Here is a 22,209-nt window from a genome sequence, read left to right on the forward strand (position 1 = left end):
CTATCCTTTGCTATATGCATTTTTTTTGTTAATTAAACTAATCCAAAACTGGGATTGATATTTTTGCTCTTTTATTTTTACTTAAAGTACAATAACTTTTACCATTTTAATTTGTTTTAATAGTATATTGACAGTATTGTTTTCTTTCAAAAATCCACTTTATTTTCTTTACCCTATTATTAAAATGGTAATTGACAAAAACAAACTACATTGTCACCAGAAGAGCAATACAAAATGTACAAGTGATATATTAAAATCATCTTTCCAGCTTGAATTTCAATGATGCATTGGGGCAACGATTTTGTGAGAAACATCTTCACCCTTAAATAAAGATTTTCTTAATTCCTTACCTGTGTGCTAATTAGATATCACCTTGTTTTCACATTAAACAGACTTCCACATGAGAAAGCAGCAAGGATGCAGTGGCGTTAATGTTTCCTGGTGTCAACCTGTATTATTTCAGTAGACATTGAAATGAGGATGCATCTTGCTGCCTTTCCAATGAAGCAAGTTTAATTTAGTAATAGGTGAAAAACCATCCCTACAAAGGTGTTAATCAGAGACTTGGCTTTGTGGACACTTTTCAGAGAACAAATTTGTTAGCATAAAAATAAACCAGAAAATGAAGAGCTGTTTAATCACTCAATTGTATTTTTTTGCCAGCATATTTTTTTTATCTGCAACCCACTGCTAAATTGTGCTTCCTAGCTGTTTTTTTATAAAATCACTGAATCAAATCTAACTCTGATTACATCAGAGAAGGCAAGGTACCCTACACAATAAGAGGGGGTTTGAAATTTTGACTTGTCTACTTAAATATCACCAAAATCTGATCACAAGGTCAATTACATTCCTGGGTGGGATTGAACCACCAACCTTTTGGTTAACAGCCTTACACACTAACCAATTGCACCACAGAGACACTTTGCAAAAGTACATACTGACAAAGGCTAATAAGCATTAATCTAGAACGTTTCCTAGAAAAACTTTAAAAAGTCAATAATCTGGAGAGTTTTTGTAAGATGTTTCTTCCATCAACCAACGAAGAAACACATTGGTACTTTCCCATGATGAGTGAGTGCTTCAGGATCTCTTGCACTTACATGTGCAGCAGAGTACTGCAATGGAAGCATGCTGGGCCCATAACCCAGAGGTAGGCAGATTGAAACTATCCTTTGCTATATGCATTTTTTTTTGTTAATTAAAGTAATCCAAAACTGGGATTGATATTTTTGCTCTTTTATTTTTACTTAAAGTACAATAACTTTTACCATTTTAATTTGTTTTAATAGTATATTGACAGTATTGTTTTCTTTCAAAAATCCACTTAATTTTCTTTACCCTATTATTAAAATGGTAATTGACAAAAACAAACTACATTGTCACCAGAAGAGCAATACAAAATGTACAAGTGATATATTAAAATCATCTTTCCAGCTTGAATTTCAATGATGCATTGGGGCAACGATTTTGTGAGAAACATCTTCACCCTTAAATAAAGATTTTCTTAATTCCTTACCTGTGTGCTAATTAGATATCACCTTGTTTTCACATTAAACAGACTTCCACATGAGAAAGCAGCAAGGATGCAGTGGCGTTAATGTTTCCTGGTGTCAACCTGTATAATTTCAGTAGACATTGAAATGAGGATGCATCTTGCTGCCTTTCCAATGAAGCAAGTTTAATTTAGTAATAGGTGAAAAACCATCCTTACAAAGGTGTTAATCAGAGACTTGGCTTTGTGGACACTTTTCAGAGAACAAATTTGTTAGCATAAAAATAAAGCCAGAAAATGAAGAGCTGTTAAATCACTCAATTGGATTTTTCAGCCAGCATATTTTTTTTCTCTGCAACCTACTGCTAAATTGTGCTTCCTAGCTGTTTTTATAAAATCACTGAATCAAATCTAACTCTGATTACATCAGGGAAGGCCAGGTACCCACACCATAACCGGGGGTTTGAAATTTTGACTTGTCTACTTAAATATCACCAAAATCTGATCACAAGGTCAATTACATCCCTGGGTGGGATTGAACCACCAACCTTTTGGTTAATAGCCAAACACACTAACCGATTGCGCCACAGAGACACTTTGCAAAAAGTTCATACTGACAAAGGCTAATAAGCATTCATCTAGAACGTTTCCTAGAAAAACTTTAAAAAGTCAATAATCTGGAGAGTTTTTGTAAGATGTTTCTTCCATCAATCAACGAAGAACATTCAAGCTGATTTCTTGCAGCAGCTGGGCACTGTAACAGCTCCAGAGCTGCTCTGTAAGGCAACTAAAAGGGTGTGGGCCCTGCAGCACTACCTGTAGTTCGCATTGTGCGTTGGAAGGCACAAAGTAAGCAGACGGGAGAAGTCAGGATAGTGCGCAAGGGCATAGAAAGGAGCGGCTCAAGAAAAGAGAAGTGGAAACAGACAGCAAACTAGGCTGGAGAGAGACCTGAGACAAAGAGATCTGAATTATACGAGAGCCGACCAGGGGAAACACAAATTATGCAGTCGAGTTTCCCACATTTGGGGAAATCGCTGGAGCAGCACACACAGAGTGCAATGGGTGAGCCTTGCCCTGGGAGAAGCACCTTCATGATCATAGTATCTCACCTGGCAGGTAAGTAGGAGTTGGGCAAGAGCTGAGGAGGGTCGCTGCTCGGGCACCCCCCTGTCAAGTGAAGGAGATCCAACTGAGGCAGCACAAGAGAACTCTCGAAAGAAGAACAAGGCTAGAGGAAGATCTGAGACACAGAAATCTGGCTTTTACCAGAGCTGACCAGAGGAAAGCACAAACACAGTCCCCCACTACCACAAATAATGCAGTCGAGTTTCCCACATTTGGGGAAATCACAGGGGTCAGCATACCCAGAATGCAATGAATGAACCTCACCCTGGGAGAACAATCTTCATGACCATGGTATCTCCTATGCAAAATAAGTATGATTTGGGATAGGGCTGGGGAGGGCCGCTGCTCAGGCACATCTCTGTCAAGTAAAGGAGATTCAACTGAGGCAGCACAAGGGAACTCTCATCTGGGGACAACAACTGCAGGGAGAACACATATTTTCAGATGAACATGGGAGGGCAGAAGGCTGCCTAATACTGAAGCACCCCCAAACAACAAACCAAATGCAACAACTAGTACAAGCATTCCTGGGGGAAGGCCTGCAGCAGATGGATTTGCATATGGTGATGTCATCCAAGCAGTGGGTCAAAGTTGGCTTCAACCCTCGTCTGCATATGAAAAGAGAAAAGGGGCGTGCAGGGCATGGCGGCCTTTTGCGGCGCTTGGATGACCCCTAGTTCGCATTAAACACCTCCACCCTACTTCGGTGTGGGGCTCATGTTGGCTATGCCCCAGCCCATGAAGCATTCAAGCTGATTACTTGCAGCAGCTGGGCACTGTAATAGCTCCAGAGCTGCTCTGTAAGGCAAGTAAAAGGGTGTGGGCCCTGCAGCACTACCTGTAGTTCGCATTGTGCATTGGAAGGCACAAAGTAAGCAGATGGGAGAAGTCAAGATAATGCGCAAGGGCATAGAAGGGAGCGGCTCAAGAAAAGAGAAGTTTAAACAGACAGCAAACTAGGCTGGAGAGAGACCTGAGACAAACAGATCTGAATTATACGAGAGCTGACCAGGGGAAACACAAATTATGCAGTCAAGTTTCCCACATTTGGGGAAATCGCAGGAGCAGCACACCCAGAGTGCAATGGGTGAGCCTTGCCCTGGGAGAAGCACCTTCATGATCATAGTATCTCACTTGGCAGGTAAGTAGGAGTTGGGCTTGAGCTGGGGAGGGTTGATGCTAGGGCACCCCCCTGTCAAGTGAAGGAGATCCAACTGAGGCAGCACAAGGGAACTCTCGAAAGAAGAACAAGGCTAGAGGAAGATCTGAGACAAATAAATCTGACTTTTACCAGAGCTGACCAGAGGAAAGCACAAACACAGTCCCCCACTACCACAAATAATGCAGTCGAGTTTCCCACATTTGGGGAAATCATAGGAGTCAGCATACCCAGAATGCAATGAATGAACCTCACCCTGGGAGAACAATCTTCATGACCATGGTATCTCCTATGCAAAATAAGTATGATTTGGGATAGAGCTGGGGAGGGCCGCTGCTCAGGCACATATCTGTCAAGTAAAGGAGATTCAACTGAGGCAGCACAAGGGAACTCTCATCTGGGGACAACAACTGCTGGGAGAACACATATTTTCAGATGAACATGGGAGGGCAGAAGGCTGCCTAATACTGAAGCACCCCCAAACAACAAACCAAATGCAACAACTAGTACAAGCATTCCTGGGGGAAGGCCTACAGCAGATGGATTTGCATATGGTGATGTCATCCAAGCAGTGGGTCAAAGTTGGCTTCAACCCTCGTCTGCATATGAAAAGAAAAAAGGGATGTGCAGGGCATGGCGTCCTTTTGTGGCGCTTGGATGACCCCTAATTCACATTAAACATCTCCACCCTCCTTCGGTGTGGGGCTCATGTTGGCTATGCCCCAGCCCCTGAAGCATTCAAGATGATTTCTTGCAGCAGCTGGGCACTGTAACAGCTCCAGAGCTGTTCTGTAAAGCATGTAAAAGGGTGTGGGCCCTGCAGCACTACCTGTAGTATGCATTGTGCGTTGGAAGGCACAAAGTAAGCAGACGGGAGAGGTCAGGATAGTGCGCAAGGGCATAGAAGGGAGCGGCTCAAGAAAAGAGAAGTGGAAACAGACAGCAAACTAGGCTGGAGAAAGACCTGAGACAAAGAGATCTGAATTATACGAGAGCCGACCAGAGGAAACACAAATTATGCAGTCAAGTTTCCCACATTTGGGGAAATCGCAGGAGCGGCACACCCAGAGTGCAATGGGTGAGCCTTGCCCTGGGAGAAGCACCTTCCTGATCATAGTATCTCACCTGGCAGGTAAATAGGAGTTGGGCTAGAGCTGGGGAGGGTCGCTGCTCGGGCACCCCCCTGTCAAGTGAAGGAGATCCAACTGAGGCAGCACAAGGGAACTCTCGAAAGAAGAACAAGGCTAGAGGAAGATCTGAGACAAAGAAATCTGACTTTTACCAGAGCTGAGCAGAGGAAAGCACAAACACAGTCCCCCACTACCACAAATAATGCAGTCGAGTTTCCCACATTTGGGGAAATCACAGGGGTCAGCATACCCAGAATGCAATGAATGAACCTCACCCTGGGAGAACAATCTTCATGACCATAGTATCTCCTATGCAAAATAAGTATGATTTGGGATAGGGCTGGGGAGGGCCGCTGCTCAGGCACATCTCTGTCAAGTAAAGGAGATTCAACTGAGGCAGCACAAGGGAACTCTCATCTGGGGACAACAACTGCAGGGAGAACACATATTTTCAGATGAACATGGGAGGGCAGAAGGCTGCCTAATACTGAAGCACCCCCAAACAACAAACCAAATGCAACAACTAGTGCAAGCATTCCTGGGGGAAGGCCTGCAGCAGATTGATTTGCATATGGTAATGCCATCCAAGCAGTGGGTCAAAGTTGGCTTCAACCCTCGTCTGCATATGAAAAGAGAAAAGGGGCGTGCAGGGCATGGCGGCCTTTTGCGGCGCTTGGGTGACCCTTAGTTCGCATTAAACACCCCCACCCTCCTTCGGTGTGGGGCTCATGTTGGCAATGCCCCAGCCCCTGAAGCATTCAAGCTGATTTCTTGCAGCAGCTGGGCACTGTAACAGCTCCAGAGCTGCTCTGTGAGGCAAGTAAAAGGGTGTGGGCCCTGCAGCACTACCTGTAGTTTGCATTGTGTGTTGGAAGGCACAAAGTAAGCAGACGGGAGAAGTCAGGATAGTGCGCAAGGGCATAGAAGGGAGCGGCTCAAGAAAAGAGAAGTGGAAACAGACAGCAAACTAGGCTGGAGAGAGACCTGAGACAAAGAGATCTGAATTATACGAGAGCCGACCAGGGGAAACACAAACTATGCAGTCAAGTTTCCCACATTTGGGGAAATCACAGGGGCAGCACACCCAGAGTGCAATGGGTGAGCCTTGCCCTGGGAGAAGCACCTACATGATCATAGTATCTCACCTGGCAGGTAAGTAGGAGTTGGGCTAGAGCTGCGAAGGGTCGCTGCTCGGGTACCCCCCTGTCAAGTGAAGGAGATCCAACTGAGGCAGCACAAGGGAACTCTCGAAAGAGGAACAAGGCTAGAGGAAGATCTGAGACAAAGAAATCTGATTTTTACCAGAGTTGACCAGAAGAAAGCACAAACACAGTCCCCCACTACCACAAATAATGCAGTTGAGTTTCCCACATTTGGGGAAATCACAGGGGTCAGCATACCCAGAATGCAATGAATGAACCTCACCCTGGGAGAACAATCTTCATGACCATGGTATCTCCTATGCAAAATAAGTATGATTTGGGATAGGGCTGGGGAGGGCCGCTGCTCAGGCACATCTCTGTCAAGTAAAGGAGATTCAACTGAGGCAGCACAAGGGAACTCTCATCTGGGGACAACAACTGCAGGGAGAACACATATTTTCAGATGAACATGGGAGGGCAGAAGGCTGCCTAATACTGAAGCACCCCCAAACAACAAACCAAATGCAACAACTAGTGCAAGCATTCCTGGGGGAAGGCCTGCAGCAGATGGTTTTGCATATGGTGATGTCATCCAAGCAGTGGGTCAAAGTTGGCTTCAACCCTCGTCTGCATATGAAAAGAAAAAAGGGATGTGCAGGGCATGGCGTCCTTTTGTGGCGCTTGGGTGACCCCTAATTCGCATTAAACATCTCCACCCTCCTTCGGTGTGGGGCTCATGTTGGCTATGCCCCAGCCCCTGAAGCATTCAAGATGATTTCTTGCAGCAGCTGGGCACTGTAACAGCTCCAGAGCTGCTCTGTAAAACATGTAAAAGGGTGTGGGCCCTGCAGCACTACCTGTAGTATGCATTGTGCGTTGGAAGGCACAAAGTAAGCAGACGGGAGAGGTCAGGATAGTGCGCAAGGGCATAGAAGGGAGCGGCTCAAGAAAAGAGAAGTGGAAACAGACAGCAAACTAGGCTGGAGAAAGACCTGAGACAAAGAGATCTGAATTATATGAGAGCCGACCAGAGGAAACACAAATTATGCCGTCAAGTGTCCCACATTTGGGGAAATCGCAGGAGCAGCACACCCAGAGTGCAATGGGTGAGCCTTGCCCTGGGAGAAGCACCTTCCTGATCATAGTATCTCACCTGGCAGGTAAATAGGAGTTGGGCTAGAGCTGGGGAGGGTCGCTGCTCGTGCACCCCCCTGTCAAGTGAAGGAGATCCAACTGAGGCAGCACAAGGGAACTCTCGAAAGAAGAACAAGGCTAGAGGAAGATCTGAGACAAAGAAATCTGACTTTTACCAGAGCTGACCAGAGGAAAGCACAAACACAGTCCCCCACTACCACAAATAATGCAGTTGAGTTTCCCACATTTGGGGAAATCACAGGGGTCAGCATACCCAGAATGCAATGAATGAACCTCACCCTGGGAGAACAATCTTCATGACCATGGTATCTCCTATGCAAAATAAGTATGATTTGGGATAGGGCTGGGGAGGGCCGCTGCTCAGGCACATCTCTGTCAAGTAAAGGAGATTCAACTGAGGCAGCACAAGGGAACTCTCATCTGGGGACAACAACTGCAGGGAGAACACATATTTTCAGATGAACATGGGAGGGCAGAAGGCTGCCTAATACTGAAGCACCCCCAAACAACAAACCAAATGCAACAACTAGTGCAAGCATTCCTGGGGGAAGGCCTGCAGCAGATTGATTTGCATATGGTAATGCCATCCAAGCAGTGGGTCAAAGTTGGCTTCAACCCTCGTCTGCATATCAAAAAAGAGAAAAGGGGCGTGCAGGGCATGGCGGCCTTTTGCGGCGCTTGGATGACCTCTAGTTCGCATTAAACACCTCCACCCTCCTTCGGTGTGGGGCTCATGTTGGCTATGCCCCAGCCCCTGAAGCATTCAAGCTGATTTCTTGCAGCAGCTGGGCACTGTAACAGCTCCAGAGCTGCTCTGTAAGGCAAGTAAAAGGGTGTGGGCCCTGCAGCACTACCTGTAGTTTGCATTGTGCATTGGAAGGCACAAAGTAAGCAGACGGGAGAAGTCAGGATAGTGCGCAAGGGCATAGAAGGGAGCGGCTCAAGAAAAGAGAAGTGGAAACAGACAGCAAACTATACTGGAGAGAGACCTGAGACAAAGAGATCTGAATTATACGAGAGCCGACCAGGGGAAACACAAATTATGCAGTCAAGTGTCCCACATTTGGGGAAATTGCAGGAGCAGCACACCCAGAGTGCAATGGGTGAGCCTTGCCCTGGGAGTAGCACCTTCATGATCATAGTATCTCACCTGGCAGGTAAGTAGGAGTTGGACTAGAGCTGGGGAGGGTCGCTGCTCGGGCACCCCCCTGTCAAGTGAAGGAGATCCAACTGAGGCAGCACAAGGGAACTCTTGAAAGAGGAACAAGGCTAGAGGAAGATCTGAGACAAAGAAATCTGACTTTTACCAGAGCTGACCAGAGGAAAGCACAAACACAGTCCCCCACTACCACAAATAATGCAGTCGAGTTTCCCACATTTGGGGAAATCACAGGGGTCAGCATACCCAGAATGCAATGAATGAACCTCACCCTGGGAGAACAATCTTCATGACCATGGTATCTCCTATGCAAAATAAGTATGATTTGGGATAGGGCTGGTGAGGGCCGCTGCTCAGGCACATCTCTGTCAAGTAAAGGAGATTCAACTGAGGCAGCACAAGGGAACTCTCATCTGGGGACAACAACTGCAGGGAGAACACATATTTTCAGATGAACATGGGAGGGCAGAAGGCTGCCTAATACTGAAGCACCCCCAAACAACAAACCAAATGCAACAACTAGTACAAGCATTCCTGGGGGAAGGCCTGCAGCAGATGGATTTGCACATGGTGATGTCATCCAAGCAGTGGGTCAAAGTTGGCTTCAACCCTCGTCTGCATATGAAAAGAGAAAAGGGACGTGCAGGGCATGGCGGCCTTTTGCGGCGCTTGGATGACCCCTAGTTCGCATTAAACACCTCCACCCTACTTCGGTGTGGGGCTCATGTTGGCTATGCCCCAGCCCATGAAGCATTCAAGCTGATTACTTGCAGCAGCTGGGCACTGTAATAGCTCCAGAGCTGCTCTGTAAGGCAAGTAAAAGGGTGTGGGCCCTGCAGCACTACCTGTAGTTCGCATTGTGCATTGGAAGGCACAAAGTAAGCAGATGGGAGAAGTCAAGATAATGCGCAAGGGCATAGAAGGGAGCGGCTCAAGAAAAGAGAAGTTGAAACAGACAGCAAACTAGGCTGGAGAGAGACCTGAGACAAACAGATCTGAATTATACGAGAGCTGACCAGGGGAAACACAAATTATGCAGTCAAGTTTCCCACATTTGGGGAAATCGCAGGAGCAGCACACCCAGAGTGCAATGGGTGAGCCTTGCCCTGGGAGAAGCACCTTCATGATCATAGTATCTCACTTGGCAGGTAAGTAGGAGTTGGGCTTGAGCTGGGGAGGGTTGATGCTAGGGCACCCCCCTGTCAAGTGAAGGAGATCCAACTGAGGCAGCACAAGGGAACTCTCGAAAGAAGAACAAGGCTAGAGGAAGATCTGAGACAAATAAATCTGACTTTTACCAGAGCTGACCAGAGGAAAGCACAAACACAGTCCCCCACTACCACAAATAATGCAGTCGAGTTTCCCACATTTGGGGAAATCATAGGAGTCAGCATACCCAGAATGCAATGAATGAACCTCACCCTGGGAGAACAATCTTCATGACCATGGTATCTCCTATGCAAAATAAGTATGATTTGGGATAGAGCTGGGGAGGGCCGCTGCTCAGGCACATCTCTGTCAAGTAAAGGAGATTCAACTGAGGCAGCACAAGGGAACTCTCATCTGGGGACAACAACTGCTGGGAGAACACATATTTTCAGATGAACATGGGAGGGCAGAAGGCTGCCTAATACTGAAGCACCCCCAAACAACAAACCAAATGCAACAACTAGTACAAGCATTCCTGGGGGAAGGCCTACAGCAGATGGATTTGCATATGGTGATGTCATCCAAGCAGTGGGTCAAAGTTGGCTTCAACCCTCGTCTGCATATGAAAAGAAAAAAGGGATGTGCAGGGCATGGCGTCCTTTTGTGGCGCTTGGATGACCCCTAATTCACATTAAACATCTCCACCCTCCTTCGGTGTGGGGCTCATGTTGGCTATGCCCCAGCCCCTGAAGCATTCAAGATGATTTCTTGCAGCAGCTGGGCACTGTAACAGCTCCAGAGCTGTTCTGTAAAGCATGTAAAAGGGTGTGGGCCCTGCAGCACTACCTGTAGTATGCATTGTGCGTTGGAAGGCACAAAGTAAGCAGACGGGAGAGGTCAGGATAGTGCGCAAGGGCATAGAAGGGAGCGGCTCAAGAAAAGAGAAGTGGAAACAGACAGCAAACTAGGCTGGAGAAAGACCTGAGACAAAGAGATCTGAATTATACGAGAGCCGACCAGAGGAAACACAAATTATGCAGTCAAGTTTCCCACATTTGGGGAAATCGCAGGAGCGGCACACCCAGAGTGCAATGGGTGAGCCTTGCCCTGGGAGAAGCACCTTCCTGATCATAGTATCTCACCTGGCAGGTAAGTAGGAGTTGGGCTAGAGCTGGGGAGGGTCGCTGCTCGGGCACCCCCCTGTCAAGTGAAGGAGATCCAACTGAGGCAGCACAAGGGAACTCTCGAAAGAAGAACAAGGCTAGAGGAAGATCTGAGACAAAGAAATCTGACTTTTACCAGAGCTGAGCAGAGGAAAGCACAAACACAGTCCCCCACTACCACAAATAATGCAGTCGAGTTTCCCACATTTGGGGAAATCACAGGGGTCAGCATACCCAGAATGCAATGAATGAACCTCACCCTGGGAGAACAATCTTCATGACCATGGTATCTCCTATGCAAAATAAGTATGATTTGGGATAGGGCTGGGGAGGGCCGCTGCTCAGGCACATCTCTGTCAAGTAAAGGAGATTCAACTGAGGCAGCACAAGGGAACTCTCATCTGGGGACAACAACTGCAGGGAGAACACATATTTTCAGATGAACATGGGAGGGCAGAAGGCTGCCTAATACTGAAGCACCCCCAAACAACAAACCAAATGCAACAACTAGTGCAAGCATTCCTGGGGGAAGGCCTGCAGCAGATTGATTTGCATATGGTAATGCCATCCAAGCAGTGGGTCAAAGTTGGCTTCAACCCTCGTCTGCATATGAAAAGAGAAAAGGGGCGTGCAGGGCATGGCGGCCTTTTGCGGCGCTTGGGTGACCCTTAGTTCGCATTAAACACCCCCACCCTCCTTCGGTGTGGGGCTCATGTTGGCAATGTCCCAGCCCCTGAAGCATTCAAGCTGATTTCTTGCAGCAGCTGGGCACTGTAACAGCTCCAGAGCTGCTCTGTGAGGCAAGTAAAAGGGTGTGGGCCCTGCAGCACTACCTGTAGTTTGCATTGTGTGTTGGAAGGCACAAAGTAAGCAGACGGGAGAAGTCAGGATAGTGCGCAAGGGCATAGAAGGGAGCGGCTCAAGAAAAGAGAAGTGGAAACAGACAGCAAACTAGGCTGGAGAGAGACCTGAGACAAAGAGATCTGAATTATACGAGAGCCGACCAGGGGAAACACAAATTATGCAGTCAAGTTTCCCACATTTGGGGAAATCACAGGGGCAGCACACCCAGAGTGCAATGGGTGAGCCTTGCCCTGGGAGAAGCACCTACATGATCATAGTATCTCACCTGGCAGGTAAGTAGGAGTTGGGCTAGAGCTGCGAAGGGTCGCTGCTCGGGTACCCCCCTGTCAAGTGAAGGAGATCCAACTGAGGCAGCACAAGGGAACTCTCGAAAGAGGAACAAGGCTAGAGGAAGATCTGAGACAAAGAAATCTGATTTTTACCAGAGTTGACCAGAAGAAAGCACAAACACAGTCCCCCACTACCACAAATAATGCAGTTGAGTTTCCCACATTTGGGGAAATCACAGGGGTCAGCATACCCAGAATGCAATGAATGAACCTCACCCTGGGAGAACAATCTTCATGACCATGGTATCTCCTATGCAAAATAAGTATGATTTGGGATAGGGCTGGGGAGGGCCGCTGCTCAGGCACATCTCTGTCAAGTAAAGGAGATTCAACTGAGGCAGCACAAGGGAACTCTCATCTGGGGACAACAACTGCAGGGAGAACACATATTTTCAGATGAACATGGGAGGGCAGAAGGCTGCCTAATACTGAAGCACCCCCAAACAACAAACCAAATGCAACAACTAGTGCAAGCATTCCTGGGGGAAGGCCTGCAGCAGATGGTTTTGCATATGGTGATGTCATCCAAGCAGTGGGTCAAAGTTGGCTTCAACCCTCGTCTGCATATGAAAAGAAAAAAGGGATGTGCAGGGCATGGCGTCCTTTTGTGGCGCTTGGATGACCCCTAATTCGCATTAAACATCTCCACCCTCCTTCGGTGTGGGGCTCATGTTGGCTATGCCCCAGCCACTGAAGCATTCAAGATGATTTCTTGCAGCAGCTGGGCACTGTAACAGCTCCAGAGCTGCTCTGTAAAGCATGTAAAAGGGTGTGGGCCCTGCAGCACTACCTGTAGTATGCATTGTGCGTTGGAAGGCACAGAGTAAGCAGACGGGAGAGGTCAGGATAGTGCGCAAGGGCATAGAAGGGAGCGGCTCAAGAAAAGAGAAGTGGAAACAGACAGCAAACTAGGCTGGAGAAAGACCTGAGACAAAGAGATCTGAATTATATGAGAGCCGACCAGAGGAAACACAAATTATGCCGTCAAGTGTCCCACATTTGGGGAAATCGCAGGAGCAGCACACCCAGAGTGCAATGGGTGAGCCTTGCCCTGGGAGAAGCACCTTCCTGATCATAGTATCTCACCTGGCAGGTAAATAGGAGTTGGGCTAGAGCTGGGGAGGGTCGCTGCTCGTGCACCCCCCTGTCAAGTGAAGGAGATCCAACTGAGGCAGCACAAGGGAACTCTCGAAAGAAGAACAAGGCTAGAGGAAGATCTGAGACAAAGAAATCTGACTTTTACCAGAGCTGACCAGATGAAAGCACAAACACAGTCCCCCACTACCACAAATAATGCAGTTGAGTTTCCCACATTTGGGGAAATCACAGGGGTCAGCATACCCAGAATGCAATGAATGAACCTCACCCTGGGAGAACAATCTTCATGACCATGGTATCTCCTATGCAAAATAAGTATGATTTGGGATAGGGCTGGGGAGGGCCGCTGCTCAGGCACATCTCTGTCAAGTAAAGGAGATTCAACTGAGGCAGCACAAGGGAACTCTCATCTGGGGACAACAACTGCAGGGAGAACACATATTTTCAGATGAACATGGGAGGGCAGAAGGCTGCCTAATACTGAAGCACCCCCAAACAACAAACCAAATGCAACAACTAGTGCAAGCATTCCTGGGGGAAGGCCTGCAGCAGATTGATTTGCATATGGTAATGCCATCCAAGCAGTGGGTCAAAGTTGGCTTCAACCCTCGTCTGCATATCAAAAAAGAGAAAAGGGGCGTGCAGGGCATGGCGGCCTTTTGCGGCGCTTGGATGACCTCTAGTTCGCATTAAACACCTCCACCCTCCTTCGGTGTGGGGCTCATGTTGGCTATGCCCCAGCCCCTGAAGCATTCAAGCTGATTTCTTGCAGCAGCTGGGCACTGTAACAGCTCCAGAGCTGCTCTGTAAGGCAAGTAAAAGGGTGTGGGCCCTGCAGCACTACCTGTAGTTTGCATTGTGCATTGGAAGGCACAAAGTAAGCAGACGGGAGAAGTCAGGATAGTGCGCAAGGGCATAGAAGGGAGCGGCTCAAGAAAAGAGAAGTGGAAACAGACAGCAAACTATACTGGAGAGAGACCTGAGACAAAGAGATCTGAATTATACGAGAGCCGACCAGGGGAAACACAAATTATGCAGTCAAGTGTCCCACATTTGGGGAAATTGCAGGAGCAGCACACCCAGAGTGCAATGGGTGAGCCTTGCCCTGGGAGTAGCACCTTCATGATCATAGAATCTCACCTGGCAGGTAAGTAGGAGTTGGGCTAGAGCTGGGGAGGGTCGCTGCTCGGGCACCCCCCTGTCAAGTGAAGGAGATCCAACTGAGGCAGCACAAGGGAACTCTTGAAAGAGGAACAAGGCTAGAGGAAGATCTGAGACAAAGAAATCTGACTTTTACCAGAGCTGACCAGAGGAAAGCACAAACACAGTCCCCCACTACCACAAATAATGCAGTCGAGTTTCCCACATTTGGGGAAATCACAGGGGTCAGCATTCCCAGAATGCAATGAATGAACCTCACCCTGGGAGAACAATCTTCATGACCATGGTATCTCCTATGCAAAATAAGTATGATTTGGGATAGGGCTGGTGAGGGCCGCTGCTCAGGCACATCTCTGTCAAGTAAAGGAGATTCAACTGAGGCAGCACAAGGGAACTCTCATCTGGGGACAACAACTGCAGGGAGAACACATATTTTCAGATGAACATGGGAGGGCAGAAGGCTGCCTAATACTGAAGCACCCCCAAACAACAAACCAAATGCAACAACTAGTACAAGCATTCCTGGGGGAAGGCCTGCAGCAGATGGATTTGCATATGGTGATGTCATCCAAGCAGTGGGTCAAAGTTGGCTTCAACCCTCATCTGCATATGAAAAGAGAAAAGGGGCGTGCTGGGCATGGCGGCCTTTTGCGGCGCTTGGATGACCCCTAGTTCGCATTAAACACCTCCACCCTCATTCGGTGTGGGGCTCATGTTGGCTATGCCCCAGCCCCTGAAGCATTCAAGCTGATTTCTTGCAGCAGCTGGGCACTGTAACAGCTCCAGAGTTGCTCTGTAAGTCAAGTAAAAGGGTGTGGGCCCTGCAGCACTACCTGTAGTTCGCATTGTGCGTTGGAAGGCACAAAGTAAGCAGACGGGAGAAGTCAGGATAGTGCGCAAGGGCATAGAAGGGAGCGGCTCAAGAAAAGAGAAGTGGAAACAGACAGCAAACTAGGCTGGAGAGAGACCTGAGACAAAGAGATCTGAATTATATGAGAGCCGACCAGGGGAAACACAAATTATGCAGTCAAGTTTCCCACATTTGGGGAAATCAAAGGGGCAGCACACCCAGAGTGCAATGGGTGAGCCTTGCCCTGGGAGAAGCACCTACATGATCATAGTATCTCACCTGGCAGGTAAGTAGGAGTTGGGCTAGAGCTGGGGAGGGTCGCTGCTCGGGCACCCCCCTGTCAAGTGAAGGAGATCCAACTGAGGCAGCACAAGGGAACTCTCGAAAGAAGAACAAGGCTAGAGGAAGATCTGAGACAAAGAAATCTGACTTTTACCAGAGCTGACCAGAGGAAAGCACAAACACAGTCCCCCACTACCACAAATAATGCAGTCGAGTTTCCCACATTTGGGGAAATCACAGGGGTCATCATACCCAGAATGCAATGAATGAACCTCACCCTGGGAGAACAATCTTCATGACCATGATATCTCCTATGCAAAATAAGTATGATTTGGGATAGGGCTGGGGAGGGCCGCTGCTCAGGCACATCTCTGTCAAGTAAAGGCGATTCAACTGAGGCAGCACAAGGGAACTCTCATCTGGGGACAACAACTGCAGGGAGAACACATATTTTCAGATGAACATGGGAGGGCAGAAGGCTGCCTAATACTGAAGCACCCCCAAACAACAAACCAAATGCAACAACTAGTGCAAGCATTCCTGGGGGAAGGCCTGCAGCAGATGGATTTGCATATGGTGATGTCATCCAAGCAGTGGGTCAAAGTTGGCTTCAACCCTCGTCTGCATATGAAAATAAAAAAGGGATGTGCAGGGCATGGCGGCCTTTTGCGGCGCTTGCATGACCCCTAATTCGCATTAAACACCTCCACCCTCCTTCGGTGTGGGGCTCATGTTGGCTATGCCCCAGCACCTGAAGCATTCAAGCTGATTTCTTGCAGCAGCTGGGCACTGTAACAGCTCCAGAGCTGCTCTGTAAGGCAACTAAAAGGGTGTGGGCCCTGCAGCACTACCTGTAGTTCGCATTGTGCGTTGGAAGGCACAAAGTAAGCAGACGGGAGTAGTCAGGATAGTGCGCAAGGGCATAGAAGGGAGCGGTTTAAGAAAAGAGAAGTGGAAACAGACAGCAAACTAGGCTGGAGAGAGACCTGAGACAAAGAGATCTGAATTATACGAGAGCCGACCAGAGGAAACACAAATTATGCAGTCAAGTGTCCCACATTTGGGGAAATCGCAGGAGCAGCACACCCAGAGTGCAATGGGTGAGCCTTGCCCTGGGAGAAGCACCTTCCTGATCATAGTATCTCACCTGGCAGGTAAGTAGGAGTTGGGCTAGAGCTGGGGAGGGTCGCTGCTCGGGCACCCCCCTGTCAAGTGAAGGAGATCCAACTGAGGCAGCACAAGGGAACTCTCGAAAGAAGAACAAGGCTAGAGGAAGATCTGAGACAAAGAAATCTGACTTTTACCAGAGCTGACCAGAGGAAAGCACAAACACAGTCCCCCTCTACCACAAATAATGCAGTCGAGTTTTCCACATTTGGGGAAATCACAGGGGTCATCATACCCAGAATGCAATGAATGAACCTCACCCTGGGAGAACAATCTTCATGACCATGATATCTCCTATGCAAAATAAGTATGATTTCGGATAGGGCTGGGGAGGGCCGCTGCTCAGGCACATCTCTGTCAAGTAAAGGCGATTCAACTGAGGCAGCACAAGGGAACTCTCATCTGGGGACAACAACTGCAGGGAGAACACATATTTTCAGATGAACATGGGAGGGCAGAAGGCTGCCTAATACTGAAGCACCCCCAAACAACAAACCAAATGCAACAACTAGTACAAGCATTCCTGGGGGAAGGCCTGCAGCAGATGGATTTGCATATGGTGATGTCATCCAAGCAGTGGGTCAAAGTTGGCTTCAACCCTCGTCTGCATATGAAAAGAAAAAAGGGATGTGCTGGGCATGGCGTCCTTTTGTGGCGCTTGGATGACCGTTAATTCGCATTAAACATCTCCACCCTCCTTCGGTGTGGGGCTCATGTTGGCTATGCCCCAGCCCGTGAAGCATTCAAGATGATTTCTTGCAGCAGCTGGGCACTGTAACAGCTCCAGAGCTGTTCTGTAAAGCATGTAAAAGGGTGTGGGCCCTGCAGCACTACCTGTAGTATGCATTGTGCGTTGGAAGGCACAAAGTAAGCAGACGGGAGAGGTCAGGATAGTGCGCAAGGGCATAGAAGGGAGCGGCTCAAGAAAAGAGAAGTGGAAACAGACAGCAAACTAGGCTGGAGAAAGACCTGAGACAAAGAGATCTGAATTATACGAGAGCCGACCAGAGGAAACACAAATTATGCAGTCAAGTTTCCCACATTTGGGGAAATCGCAGGAGCAGCACACCCAGAGTGCAATGGGTGAGCCTTGCCTTGGGAGAAGCACCTTCCTGATCATAGTATCTCACCTGGCAGGTAAGTAGGAGTTGGGCTAGAGCTGGGGAGGGTCGCTGCTCGGGCACCCCCCTGTCAAGTGAAGGAGATCCAACTGAGGCAGCACAAGGGAACTCTCGAAAGAAGAACAAGGCTAGAGGAAGATCTGAGACAAAGAAATCTGACTTTTACCAGAGCTGAGCAGAGGAAAGCACAAACACAGTCCCCCACTACCACAAATAATGCAGTCAAGTTTCCCACATTTGGGGAAATCACAGGGGTCAGCATACCCAGAATGCAATGAATGAACCTCACCCTGGGAGAACAATCTTCATGACCATGGTATCTCCTATGCAAAATAAGTATGATTTGGGATAGGGCTGGGGAGGGCCGCTGCTCAGGCACATCTCTGTCAAGTAAAGGAGATTCAACTGAGGCAGCACAAGGGAACTCTCATCTGGGGACAACAACTGCAGGGAGAACACATATTTTCAGATGAACATGGGAGGGCAGAAGGCTGCCTAATACTGAAGCACCCCCAAACAACAAACCAAATGCAACAACTAGTGCAAGCATTCCTGGGGGAAGGCCTGCAGCAGATTGATTTGCATATGGTAATGCCATCCAAGCAGTGGGTCAAAGTTGGCTTCAACCCTCGTCTGCATATGAAAAGAGAAAAGGGGCGTGCAGGGCATGGCGGCCTTTTGCGGCGCTTGGGTGACCCTTAGTTCGCATTAAACACCCCCACCCTCCTTCGGTGTGGGGCTCATGTTGGCAATGCCCCAGCCCCTGAAGCATTCAAGCTGATTTCTTGCAGCAGCTGGGTACTGTAACAGCTCCAGAGCTGCTCTGTGAGGCAAGTAAAAGGGTGTGGGCCCTGCAGCACTACCTGTAGTTTGCATTGTGTGTTGGAAGGCACAAAGTAAACAGACGGGAGAAGTCAGGATAGTGCGCAAGGGCATAGAAGGGAGCGGCTCAAGAAAAGAGAAGTGGAAACAGACAGCAAACTAGGCTGGAGAGAGACCTGAGACAAAGAGATCTGAATTATACGAGAGACGACCAGGGGAAACACAAATTATGCAGTCAAGTTTCCCACATTTGGGGAAATCACAGGGGCAGCACACCCAGAGTGCAATGGGTGAGCCTTGCCCTGGGAGAAGCACCTACATGATCATAGTATCTCACCTGGCAGGTAAGTAGGAGTTGGGCTAGAGCTGGGGAGGGTCGCTGCTCGGGTACCCCCCTGTCAAGTGAAGGAGATCCAACTGAGGCAGCACAAGGGAACTCTCGAAAGAGGAACAAGGCTAGAGGAAGATCTGAGACAAAGAAATCTGATTTTTACCAGAGTTGACCAGAAGAAAGCACAAACACAGTCCCCCACTACCACAAATAATGCAGTCGAGTTTCCCACATTTGGGGAAATCACAGGGGTCAGCATACCCAGAATGCAATGAATGAACCTCACCCTGGGAGAACAATCTTCATGACCATGGTATCTCCTATGCAAAATAAGTATGATTTGGGATAGGGCTGGGGAGGGCCGCTGCTCAGGCACATCTCTGTCAAGTAAAGGAGATTCAACTGAGGCAGCACAAGGGAACTCTCATCTGGGGACAACAACTGCAGGGAGAACACATATTTTCAGATGAACATGGGAGGGCAGAAGGCTGCCTAATACTGAAGCACCCCCAAACAACAAACCAAATGCAACAACTAGTGCAAGCATTCCTGGGGGAAGGCCTGCAGCAGATGGATTTGCATATGGTGATGTCATCCAAGCAGTGGGTCAAAGTTGGCTTCAACCCTCGTCTGCATATGAAAAGAAAAAAGGGATGTGCAGGGCATGGTGTCCTTTTGTGGCGCTTGGATGACCCCTCCTTCGGTGTGGGGCTCATGTTGGCTATGCCCCAGCCCCTGAAGCATTCAAGATGATTTCTTGCAGCAGCTGGGCACTGTAACAGCTCCAGAGTTGCTCTGTAAAGCATGTAAAAGGGTGTGGGCCCTGCAGCACTACCTGTAGTATGCATTGTGCGTTGGAAGGCACAAAGTAAGCAGACGGGAGAGGTCAGGATAGTGCGCAACTGCATAGAAGGGAGCGGCTCAAGAAAAGAGAAGTGGAAACAGACAGCAAACTAGGCTGGAGAAAGACCTGAGACAAAGAGATCTGAATTATATGAGAGCCGACCAGAGGAAACACAAATTATGCAGTCAAGTGTCCCACATTTGGGGAAATCGCAGGAGCAGCACACCCAGAGTGCAATGGGTGAGCCTTGCCCTGGGAGAAGCACCTTCCTGATCATAGTATCTCACCTGGCAGGTAAATAGGAGTTGGGCTAGAGCTGGGGAGGGTCGCTGCTCGTGCACCCCCCTGTCAAGTGAAGGAGATCCAACTGAGGCAGCACAAGGGAACTCTCGAAAGAAGAACAAGGCTAGAGGAAGATCTGAGACAAAGAAATCTGACTTTTACCAGAGCTGACCAGAGGAAAGCACAAACACAGTCCCCCACTACCACAAATAATGCAGTCGAGTTTACCACATTTGGGGAAATCACAGGGGTCAGCATACCCAGAATGCAATGAATGAACCTCACCCTGGGAAAACAATCTTCATGACCATGGTATCTCCTATGCAAAATAAGTATGATTTGAGATAGGGCTGGGGAGGGCCGCTGCTCAGGCACATCTCTGTCAAGTAAAGGAGATTCAACTGAGGCAGCACAAGGGAACTCTCATCTGGGGACAACAACTGCAGGGAGAACACATATTTTCAGATGAACATGGGAGGGCAGAAGGCTGCCTAATACTGAAGCACCCCCAAACAACAAACCAAATGCAACAACTAGTGCAAGCATTCCTGGGGGAAGGCCTGCAGCAGATTGATTTGCATATGGTAATGCCATCCAAGCAGTGGGTCAAAGTTGGCTTCAACTCTCGTCTGCATATGAAAAGAGAAAAGGGGCGTGCAGGGCATGGCGGCCTTTTGCGGCGCTTGGATGACCCCTAGTTCGCATTAAACACCTCCACCCTCCTTCGGTGTGGGGCTCATGTTGGCTATGCCCCAGCCCCTGAAGCATTCAAGCTGATTTCTTGCAGCAGCTGGGCACTGTAACAGACCCAGAGCTGCTCTGTAAGGCAAGTAAAAGGGTGTGGGCCCTGCAGTACTACCTGTAGTTTGCATTGTGCATTGGAAAGCACAAAGTAAGCAGACGGGAGAAGTCAGGATAGTGCGGAGGGCTGGGTCAGTTGATTGTGGGCGAGTTTGTAAGCCATTGGCGGTGGCAGCGGGTATCGGCTCAGAGGCAGTAGCGGGCATTGGCTAAGGGTCATGGGCAGGATTCGGCGGACATTATGGCTGTAGTGCCTCACTAGCCACTGACCTCACCGCACGCCACTGTGGGACAGATGTAACATGCAGAGAGAGGTAGATTTGGGAGGGGGAATGTCCTAGCATAACTGTTAATTGCAGTGTAATACTGTAATTCAGCTGTGCAGCATTTGTGGCTAAATGTCAAAGAAGCCAGTATTTACCCTGCATGCAAAACAATAAATGTATTTGAACATACCTCCCAACTATCCCAATTTTTGCAGGACAGTCACTTTTTTGGGGAATGTCCAGCTAACCCAAACACCCCCCCCCCCCTTCCCATGGGGAAGGGGGTGGATGGGGGGTGGAAGGCTCCCTGTAGCTTGTTGCTCTGCAAATATGCACATTGTGGGTAATTCAGACCCGATCGCTAGGGTGTGTTTTTTGCATCCCTGTAATCAGGTAGTTGTCGCCTACAGCGGAAGGGAAAATTTGCTGTGCAGGTGTGTGATCACATGTGCACAAGAGCTGCACAGCTCAGCACTTACTCAGCCATTGAGGTGACGTCACAAATCCTCCCACAAAACGCCGGGTCCCTCCAGTGTTTTTCCGGACACTCCCTAGACACATTCAGTTGCCACCCACACAAACACCCTCTTCTTGTCAATCTTCTTGTGATCTCCGGGCCGTCGCACTTACGCATTGTGGCGCATACGCATGTGCAATGCAAACCAGATTGCCCGCTGGGTGAAAATAAATTGAAGCGATCTGGTCTGAATAAGCCTCAATCTCTATTCACGGGAGACAGAGGGGCTGGGGCATGGCCAGCAGCTCACAGAGCACCTATAATGACAAAAATGGGAGACATGGCTCATGATCGCGATATACCTGCGAAGGTACGCCCTCTACTGATTGACAGGCAGAGGCATTCGTATTTTCTGCGGGGCACCCGGAGAAAATGTAGGCACATGCACAGGATGGACCCTGCGTATATGCCCCCATCCTCTTCATAGTTTTTGCGGTTGGAACGCGTATTACGATCCAAACTGAATTAGGCCCTATGTCTTATATACACGAGCAGTGTGAAAACATCAATCGATGGGGGTAATTCCAAGTTGATCGCAGCAGGAATTTTGTTAGCAGTTGGGCAAAACCATGTGTACTGCAGGGGAGGCAGATATAACATGTGCAGAAAGAGTTAGATTTGGGTGAGTTATTTTGTTTCTGTGCAGGGTAAGCCCCACACATTAATGCCCTTTGGAACATATTATGTCACTCACCACAATATCTGTGATACACTATGCCCTACAGTAAAGCTTCTAATTACTTTTACAAAAACTGCTCAATGCCAAGAGTTTCACGTGCTGGGTGTCATGCTCA

The 22,209-nt window shown here is 48.5% G+C and overlaps 32 non-coding genes and 1 pseudogene across 32 annotated transcripts; all 33 read right to left on the bottom strand.

Moving 5' to 3' along the window:
- Positions 1-2,015: 2,015 nt before the first annotated feature.
- On the bottom strand, positions 2,016-2,089 carry TRNAN-AUU (transfer RNA asparagine (anticodon AUU)). The gene has a single exon. It is a non-coding gene; the product is annotated as a tRNA-Asn (tRNA).
- Positions 2,090-2,459: 370 nt separating this feature from the next.
- Positions 2,460-2,622, bottom strand: LOC135046304 (U1 spliceosomal RNA). The gene has a single exon (XR_010238623.1). It is a non-coding gene; the product is annotated as a U1 spliceosomal RNA (small nuclear RNA).
- Positions 2,623-2,774: 152 nt separating this feature from the next.
- On the bottom strand, positions 2,775-2,938 carry LOC135046285 (U1 spliceosomal RNA). Its single transcript, XR_010238604.1, has one exon. It is a non-coding gene; the product is annotated as a U1 spliceosomal RNA (small nuclear RNA).
- Positions 2,939-3,609: 671 nt separating this feature from the next.
- Positions 3,610-3,772, bottom strand: LOC135046305 (U1 spliceosomal RNA). Its single transcript, XR_010238624.1, has one exon. It is a non-coding gene; the product is annotated as a U1 spliceosomal RNA (small nuclear RNA).
- A 152-nt stretch (positions 3,773-3,924) lies between these two features.
- Positions 3,925-4,088, bottom strand: LOC135046294 (U1 spliceosomal RNA). The gene has a single exon (XR_010238613.1). It is a non-coding gene; the product is annotated as a U1 spliceosomal RNA (small nuclear RNA).
- Positions 4,089-4,759: 671 nt separating this feature from the next.
- Positions 4,760-4,922, bottom strand: LOC135046302 (U1 spliceosomal RNA). The gene has a single exon (XR_010238621.1). It is a non-coding gene; the product is annotated as a U1 spliceosomal RNA (small nuclear RNA).
- Positions 4,923-5,074: 152 nt separating this feature from the next.
- On the bottom strand, positions 5,075-5,238 carry LOC135046284 (U1 spliceosomal RNA). The gene has a single exon (XR_010238603.1). It is a non-coding gene; the product is annotated as a U1 spliceosomal RNA (small nuclear RNA).
- A 671-nt stretch (positions 5,239-5,909) lies between these two features.
- On the bottom strand, positions 5,910-6,072 carry LOC135046313 (U1 spliceosomal RNA). Its single transcript, XR_010238630.1, has one exon. It is a non-coding gene; the product is annotated as a U1 spliceosomal RNA (small nuclear RNA).
- Positions 6,073-6,224: 152 nt separating this feature from the next.
- On the bottom strand, positions 6,225-6,388 carry LOC135046288 (U1 spliceosomal RNA). The gene has a single exon (XR_010238607.1). It is a non-coding gene; the product is annotated as a U1 spliceosomal RNA (small nuclear RNA).
- A 671-nt stretch (positions 6,389-7,059) lies between these two features.
- On the bottom strand, positions 7,060-7,222 carry LOC135046314 (U1 spliceosomal RNA). Its single transcript, XR_010238631.1, has one exon. It is a non-coding gene; the product is annotated as a U1 spliceosomal RNA (small nuclear RNA).
- Positions 7,223-7,374: 152 nt separating this feature from the next.
- LOC135046316 (U1 spliceosomal RNA) lies at positions 7,375-7,538 on the bottom strand. Its single transcript, XR_010238633.1, has one exon. It is a non-coding gene; the product is annotated as a U1 spliceosomal RNA (small nuclear RNA).
- Positions 7,539-8,211: 673 nt separating this feature from the next.
- LOC135046303 (U1 spliceosomal RNA) lies at positions 8,212-8,374 on the bottom strand. Its single transcript, XR_010238622.1, has one exon. It is a non-coding gene; the product is annotated as a U1 spliceosomal RNA (small nuclear RNA).
- Positions 8,375-8,526: 152 nt separating this feature from the next.
- LOC135046286 (U1 spliceosomal RNA) lies at positions 8,527-8,690 on the bottom strand. The gene has a single exon (XR_010238605.1). It is a non-coding gene; the product is annotated as a U1 spliceosomal RNA (small nuclear RNA).
- A 671-nt stretch (positions 8,691-9,361) lies between these two features.
- LOC135046306 (U1 spliceosomal RNA) lies at positions 9,362-9,524 on the bottom strand. Its single transcript, XR_010238625.1, has one exon. It is a non-coding gene; the product is annotated as a U1 spliceosomal RNA (small nuclear RNA).
- Positions 9,525-9,676: 152 nt separating this feature from the next.
- LOC135046295 (U1 spliceosomal RNA) lies at positions 9,677-9,840 on the bottom strand. Its single transcript, XR_010238614.1, has one exon. It is a non-coding gene; the product is annotated as a U1 spliceosomal RNA (small nuclear RNA).
- A 671-nt stretch (positions 9,841-10,511) lies between these two features.
- Positions 10,512-10,674, bottom strand: LOC135046300 (U1 spliceosomal RNA). Its single transcript, XR_010238619.1, has one exon. It is a non-coding gene; the product is annotated as a U1 spliceosomal RNA (small nuclear RNA).
- Positions 10,675-10,826: 152 nt separating this feature from the next.
- On the bottom strand, positions 10,827-10,990 carry LOC135046287 (U1 spliceosomal RNA). Its single transcript, XR_010238606.1, has one exon. It is a non-coding gene; the product is annotated as a U1 spliceosomal RNA (small nuclear RNA).
- A 671-nt stretch (positions 10,991-11,661) lies between these two features.
- LOC135046308 (U1 spliceosomal RNA) lies at positions 11,662-11,824 on the bottom strand. Its single transcript, XR_010238627.1, has one exon. It is a non-coding gene; the product is annotated as a U1 spliceosomal RNA (small nuclear RNA).
- Positions 11,825-11,976: 152 nt separating this feature from the next.
- Positions 11,977-12,140, bottom strand: LOC135046289 (U1 spliceosomal RNA). The gene has a single exon (XR_010238608.1). It is a non-coding gene; the product is annotated as a U1 spliceosomal RNA (small nuclear RNA).
- A 671-nt stretch (positions 12,141-12,811) lies between these two features.
- On the bottom strand, positions 12,812-12,974 carry LOC135046315 (U1 spliceosomal RNA). Its single transcript, XR_010238632.1, has one exon. It is a non-coding gene; the product is annotated as a U1 spliceosomal RNA (small nuclear RNA).
- Positions 12,975-13,126: 152 nt separating this feature from the next.
- LOC135046296 (U1 spliceosomal RNA) lies at positions 13,127-13,290 on the bottom strand. Its single transcript, XR_010238615.1, has one exon. It is a non-coding gene; the product is annotated as a U1 spliceosomal RNA (small nuclear RNA).
- A 673-nt stretch (positions 13,291-13,963) lies between these two features.
- LOC135046310 (U1 spliceosomal RNA) lies at positions 13,964-14,126 on the bottom strand. The gene has a single exon (XR_010238629.1). It is a non-coding gene; the product is annotated as a U1 spliceosomal RNA (small nuclear RNA).
- Positions 14,127-14,278: 152 nt separating this feature from the next.
- Positions 14,279-14,442, bottom strand: LOC135046291 (U1 spliceosomal RNA). Its single transcript, XR_010238610.1, has one exon. It is a non-coding gene; the product is annotated as a U1 spliceosomal RNA (small nuclear RNA).
- A 692-nt stretch (positions 14,443-15,134) lies between these two features.
- LOC135046312 (U1 spliceosomal RNA) lies at positions 15,135-15,276 on the bottom strand (annotated as a pseudogene).
- Positions 15,277-15,428: 152 nt separating this feature from the next.
- LOC135046297 (U1 spliceosomal RNA) lies at positions 15,429-15,592 on the bottom strand. The gene has a single exon (XR_010238616.1). It is a non-coding gene; the product is annotated as a U1 spliceosomal RNA (small nuclear RNA).
- Positions 15,593-16,263: 671 nt separating this feature from the next.
- On the bottom strand, positions 16,264-16,426 carry LOC135046301 (U1 spliceosomal RNA). The gene has a single exon (XR_010238620.1). It is a non-coding gene; the product is annotated as a U1 spliceosomal RNA (small nuclear RNA).
- A 152-nt stretch (positions 16,427-16,578) lies between these two features.
- Positions 16,579-16,742, bottom strand: LOC135046298 (U1 spliceosomal RNA). Its single transcript, XR_010238617.1, has one exon. It is a non-coding gene; the product is annotated as a U1 spliceosomal RNA (small nuclear RNA).
- A 671-nt stretch (positions 16,743-17,413) lies between these two features.
- Positions 17,414-17,576, bottom strand: LOC135046299 (U1 spliceosomal RNA). Its single transcript, XR_010238618.1, has one exon. It is a non-coding gene; the product is annotated as a U1 spliceosomal RNA (small nuclear RNA).
- Positions 17,577-17,728: 152 nt separating this feature from the next.
- Positions 17,729-17,892, bottom strand: LOC135046293 (U1 spliceosomal RNA). Its single transcript, XR_010238612.1, has one exon. It is a non-coding gene; the product is annotated as a U1 spliceosomal RNA (small nuclear RNA).
- Positions 17,893-18,563: 671 nt separating this feature from the next.
- On the bottom strand, positions 18,564-18,726 carry LOC135046309 (U1 spliceosomal RNA). The gene has a single exon (XR_010238628.1). It is a non-coding gene; the product is annotated as a U1 spliceosomal RNA (small nuclear RNA).
- A 152-nt stretch (positions 18,727-18,878) lies between these two features.
- Positions 18,879-19,042, bottom strand: LOC135046292 (U1 spliceosomal RNA). The gene has a single exon (XR_010238611.1). It is a non-coding gene; the product is annotated as a U1 spliceosomal RNA (small nuclear RNA).
- A 646-nt stretch (positions 19,043-19,688) lies between these two features.
- On the bottom strand, positions 19,689-19,851 carry LOC135046307 (U1 spliceosomal RNA). The gene has a single exon (XR_010238626.1). It is a non-coding gene; the product is annotated as a U1 spliceosomal RNA (small nuclear RNA).
- A 152-nt stretch (positions 19,852-20,003) lies between these two features.
- Positions 20,004-20,167, bottom strand: LOC135046290 (U1 spliceosomal RNA). The gene has a single exon (XR_010238609.1). It is a non-coding gene; the product is annotated as a U1 spliceosomal RNA (small nuclear RNA).
- Positions 20,168-22,209: the final 2,042 nt, after the last annotated feature.

This window comes from Pseudophryne corroboree, unplaced genomic scaffold, assembly GCF_028390025.1.
Source record: "Pseudophryne corroboree isolate aPseCor3 unplaced genomic scaffold, aPseCor3.hap2 scaffold_924, whole genome shotgun sequence".
Taxonomy (NCBI): domain Eukaryota; kingdom Metazoa; phylum Chordata; class Amphibia; order Anura; family Myobatrachidae; genus Pseudophryne; species Pseudophryne corroboree.